Source organism: Pseudopipra pipra, chromosome 1, assembly GCF_036250125.1.
Source record: "Pseudopipra pipra isolate bDixPip1 chromosome 1, bDixPip1.hap1, whole genome shotgun sequence".
Taxonomy (NCBI): Eukaryota; Metazoa; Chordata; class Aves; order Passeriformes; family Pipridae; genus Pseudopipra; species Pseudopipra pipra.
In genome coordinates this window covers 10,101,229-10,106,465 of record NC_087549.1, presented here as the reverse complement: position 1 = coordinate 10,106,465, position 5,237 = coordinate 10,101,229, and positions in this window count along the sequence as shown.

Genomic DNA, 5,237 nt, shown 5'->3' with positions numbered 1-5,237 from the left:
GTTACATCTACCCTGGTGGACCCAACTTCACACTATTGCAGAAGTGCCAGTAGAATATCAGCAGATGCTTTAAGGGATGCTCTGCTTGGTACTCACTCCTGTTTGTAAGTATTCAACCTACAGATCTGTCCTCTAAGGTCATCTCTAGCTGATCTGAGAGGGTGGATGGAGGGAGCTGAAGATGCAAGTCATTGCCCTGCATGTGGGGAATTGAAAAGGACTTGCCTTTACAATGTTGTATTATAAGAATTTTTGTCAGCACAAATGAGACCTGTACTGGTACAAAACCTATTTTGCACCAGAATAATGTCAGTTTTTTTAAGGAGCATATTTCTGGCATGGAAAATGGGGTACAGGTCATATGGGCAAAACTTCTTTTTTGCTTGTGTAGGTTAGTGGAGTATTCTGCTCAGGTTAAAGCACAGCCATTTGGAAATCAGTTTAGGCTGGGTACTCTTGCCAACTCGAGTATGTCTGCCACATATTGCAGCCTAGCACCCCCATGACTGATGCTTTCCAAAGTCTGTATTGCAGACGTGGTCTAAAGAGAACTCTTATAAATAATTTTGCACTAGCATAGCTGTATTGATTCTTGGAGGGTCAATGATTCTGCTTTGCTTATATGATTACAACTAAACTGGAAAACCTTCCTGAGGAGTCACCTCTGCTCGATGGCAATTCATTTTGAGCTTCTCAGGGGTTATCGTGAACATGGAAAACATCCGACAAATGGATTGTTCCTGCAGAAGCGATGAATGCAGATTGGATCGCCCTTGAGTACGGCTAAGTTTTCAGACAGCAACAGAGCACCACGACTGTGTTATATTAGTTTTACATATTTATAAGCTAGTGAGTGTTACACATTTGACAGGGCAAGTCATTGCTCAGCTTCCAAGGGCTCTTTCTAAGACAAACAGGCACTTTAAAAAAATCCACACAAAATCCTTTTGAGAGGAAGTTAGAGTTGGAAGTTGGAAACATACATTTCAAGTAGCTGAAGCCAGGGTCTTTTCTCTTTTAAATTACTGGGTTTATTTTTATTTTCTTTAAACCAGCTGTTCTGTGTCTTTCCTATGCCATTTCTTTTTTTGCCTACATGCAAACTTCTGTTCTTCCATCCTCAGGTCTTTGTCCAATAGTTAATATTTGAAGGAGCACCTAAGATGGCAATGGATAATGAAGCTGGCCCTTTGAATAGTCTTCAGATAATAAAATGGTCTTGCATCAAGCTGTGGGATTTATTTCCCAGACACCATGAAGAAATTATCATGAACTCTTCACATTTTTCAATGCTCTGTACATATTTATTTCATTTTTTCCCTCCTTTCCTATTTTTGGAATCTGATCAATAAGCATCGCTCTTTACAATGCAGACTTTTTTCTTTGTCTGGTCTCACAGGCTGTCTTCGTCTAAGTAACTGAGTCATCTGGTTCATTTCTACCTCACAAACTTCCTTAGGTGCTGATTACTCTTCCTTCACAAGTTAAAGTCTGTGTTTTTATGTTTGGGGACTTTTCCACTTTTTAGCCCTTCCTTCTTTTGGACTGTCTGTACTGAGTGTCTTTCCTATTCAAGGACTTGCTGTTCTTGCCTACACTTCAGGAAGAACCCTGTCATAAAGAAATTACTTCCCCTTTGTTTTGTGTAACTCCTTCTAGACAGGATACAGTGTGTGCTGCAGGTCCTGACAGCCAATGGATTTTCCCTACATTCAGCATTTCTGAAGATTTTAGTGACATTTAACAAACTACCACAGTGAGAGGTCCCAAGCTGCCCTATGGAGCTGGTTTATATGCATCTACTTACCCACACACAAGCTCTAATAGTACAGAGTGCTCAGTGTCAAATTGAGCAACCTAAATCCTGATGAAATCTAGATTTCAGTGATAGCCAAACAGCTCTTAGTTTTTCTCTGGTCATTCCTCCCAGCAGAAATTAAATGTGCAGTAAGAACCCATGGGGTCCCATAGGAAGCAAGGTTTAAGCCAGTCACAATTTTAAGTATAGCACTGCCAAGCAGTTGAGAAGACCTATTGTGTTAGCACTGTATTGCCCTGTTGTTAGCTTTCAGGGGATGACTAATGTGCCTTAATTAATCTCTGTGTGAAAAACATACTTTGTAGGCAACACAGACAAGGCCAAAACTGTGAGCAAGTTATTGGGAGTTGCAGCTTCGTGACTTGCTTTTCATCAGGGAGATGTCGTCCATGTAAGGAGGCCAGCACAAACTGTGCTCTTTGGTCAAAACTTATTTACTGAAAATGATGATAACCTGACCCTAGTTCAAAAAAAACCATCTTCATAAGTAGAAAAATGCCATGTAAAATTGCAATTAACTGGGAAGACATGATGAATCACACAGAATGGCAATGAATAGAGGTAATGCCACAGTGTGGCAAAGGCACAGTGAGTTCAGATATACTATTCTGTATAATCTAGACATGATTTTTGGATTCAGTGTAAGTGTTGTAGTATCTTTTTCTCTCTTTTGTTTTTTTTTAAATCTTGATAATAAAGTTAAATTATGACTTAAATAAGAGCATTGGTAGTAATGGCAGATACACAGTCACCTTCAGCCAAAAGATCTTAAATCTCTCTGTAGACAGATATTCAAAGGTCATTTTGTCCACAGCTGAAAACCAACTCTCTGGAATAAAAATGAAGCAGAAAATAGAAATGTGCAGAAATATCAGGCCAGGAAATGAGGATTTCCCCTTCCAACCAAAGGGCAGAGGGATGGTTAAGTGATTAAAATATTAGCCAGAAGACTGACTTAACAAAACTGCCTTTTCCAGTGTCTTGTGTTACAGATGAACATTGTATGAAATTGAAAATATCTTATCCAGTCTGAAATCTCCCTTAGTGTTGAATATTTTGTTGATTTTACATGGAATGTTTTGGCGCAATGGGATTACAGCAGTTACTGGCTTTGACATTAGCCTGTGGTCCAGACTGACCAAACAAAAAGTCTTAAGGGTGAAAACGGACACTCTATGGGGCCTAAAATGCTACAGGTATATTGATTATGTGCTTGCATCTGGATATTTATCCTGAGTGTGCCAGTCACATGTTATACCCATCCCATAGCCGCTTAGGGAGGTGAAACACATCCCCCTTTCAAAACACTGGATTTGAAAGGAAGGCTGAAGTAAAGGCAGGAATATTGAATGGGGAATGGTTTAACCATAGTGATGACCATGAAGCTAAAGGAGTAATTCCTGGGTCTGATCTTAGCTAGCTGTGGAAATGTCACCACACTGAATGAGGCTGCCTTGGGCTTGCTGGACTTTGGCCCAACTTTAATGCTTCATTTCAGGATTGAGGTAGTGTTCTGTCATGGGAATCAGTTAAAATAAAAGCTAAAACTGGGTTTGGAGTGGGGGAATTTCAGTTTGGGCAAAACTATTTATGGATGGAGGTGAAAGCGAACAAGAAAAGCCATTTGGATGCCATGACACAGGCAGCGGTTTCAGAGCGTCGATAGTTGGAAGGAGTGAGCTCTGAGGTGGGGAAAATAAACCCTCAGTGCAGATAAAAACCTGGATTCTTCTGAAACATTCTGACCAGATCTGTGCTGGAAGGTGTTGCCAGGTAGGATACTTGTCACAGAGCTCTCCCATAAGGAACACAATTTATCTTGGTGAGGCTCTGCTTTACCTGGTGATTTAGTCCTCTCCTTTCCATCATCTGATTGCTAGCAAAATTAATTCTGCAAGCAGGAGCACTGTTTTAATGGAGCATCTTTCATACTGCTGGAGTTAGCACAGCTATGTCAGTCCAAATCTGGCAAAGCTGGGATGGAAAAAATTAGTAGCTTTAGCCTGGCCTCAGATTATGTTCCCTCATGCTCTTTACTCTCTAGGATGATGAAGCTTCCTGGTTGTAAAGTAAGGTGTGAGATTTCAAATGAAAACTGGAGAGCTGGATACAGAATTTCCTGTCTAAAATGCAGGTTTTGCTGCTGTGAGAGGAGGAGGGTTTATGGTGTGCTCAGTGAAACAATTTCTCCCACCTCTGGAAACAAGGGCAGACCTGAGTGAGTTGCAGAAGTTTGAGGGGATGTGTGTCTTGCACTGATAGAGCCTGAAAACTATTCTTGGGTCACTTTTTTGCTAAGTGGTAGGAAAGAATAATGTGATTACCTTCATTTTGCAGTCCTTGTCCAACAGGTTTCAACAATGAATTTTCATAGGAGAGGGGCCTTGTTTTTATGCACCCTGCTTGGTTGTTGCTTGAGTTCTCCACTAAGATGGGCAACCTGAGATTATTTAGGAACTAATGACAATTTTAAGCTAGTAGAAATCTTTGCAGACCTTCCAGTAGGTTGAATATCAGACTTTAACTGGATTTCTTATGAGTAACTGGTAGGTTGCTCTGTGGATGACAGTCTGATGTTTTAGGGATGGTGCTCAAGCAGAACTAACAGCTGCTCCAAAAGACCTATCTGTAGAAGAGAGTTTCTGTAAACCACCCAGGAGCCACTGAGTGGTTGCAGCCACTTGTCACTTTGATCATATCTTCCCAGTTTTACTCACTGCAGCCTGTTCCAGTCAAGTGCAAAACTTCTGCTCCTCAGAGGACACCTTTGTGGGTGAACAGGAAAGTTGTGTCATATCACTAGTAGAAACTTAGTGCTTTTACTCTACTGGAGGGACAGGAGATGGATGACATTAGAGGGTAACGGCACTCTGTATTCTCAAAGATATTTAAGTACTTGATTCCAATTGATTTTCTCATGATCCAGGTAGCATGTAAATACCTGGAGCAATCTGGACAGAGATAATCTGGTTTCTTTATGAAGCTACACTGAATGTTAAACACAGCAGTGACTCAAATGCTGAAAGCAAAGCTGAAGAACATAAAAACCACATGGTTATGTGGGGCCATGAGAAAAGGCCTGAAGGACAGCCAGGCAAGAACTGCTCTGGGAGATCTGAAGGCATTTCGTGCTGGCAGTTCATCGATGAAGGTTGCTCATTATTTGCTTATTTTGAACATGTTGTTTGCTGAAGGCCAAAGCCTGTCAGACCTTAGGAAGGCTCTTTTTCAAGAGCTTTTGTTGCTTCAGCAAACAGGTCATGAGTCCAACCCACCCACTCCACAAACAAACATTTCTCCAAATTATCAGGGGAATGGAGTTCATTTGACAGAGATGTCAGTTTGGTAGAGACAGATCGCTTAGGGTGTGGGGGTTTTATTGTGTGTGTGTGTCCAAGTCTTTGCCCTCTACTCTTCA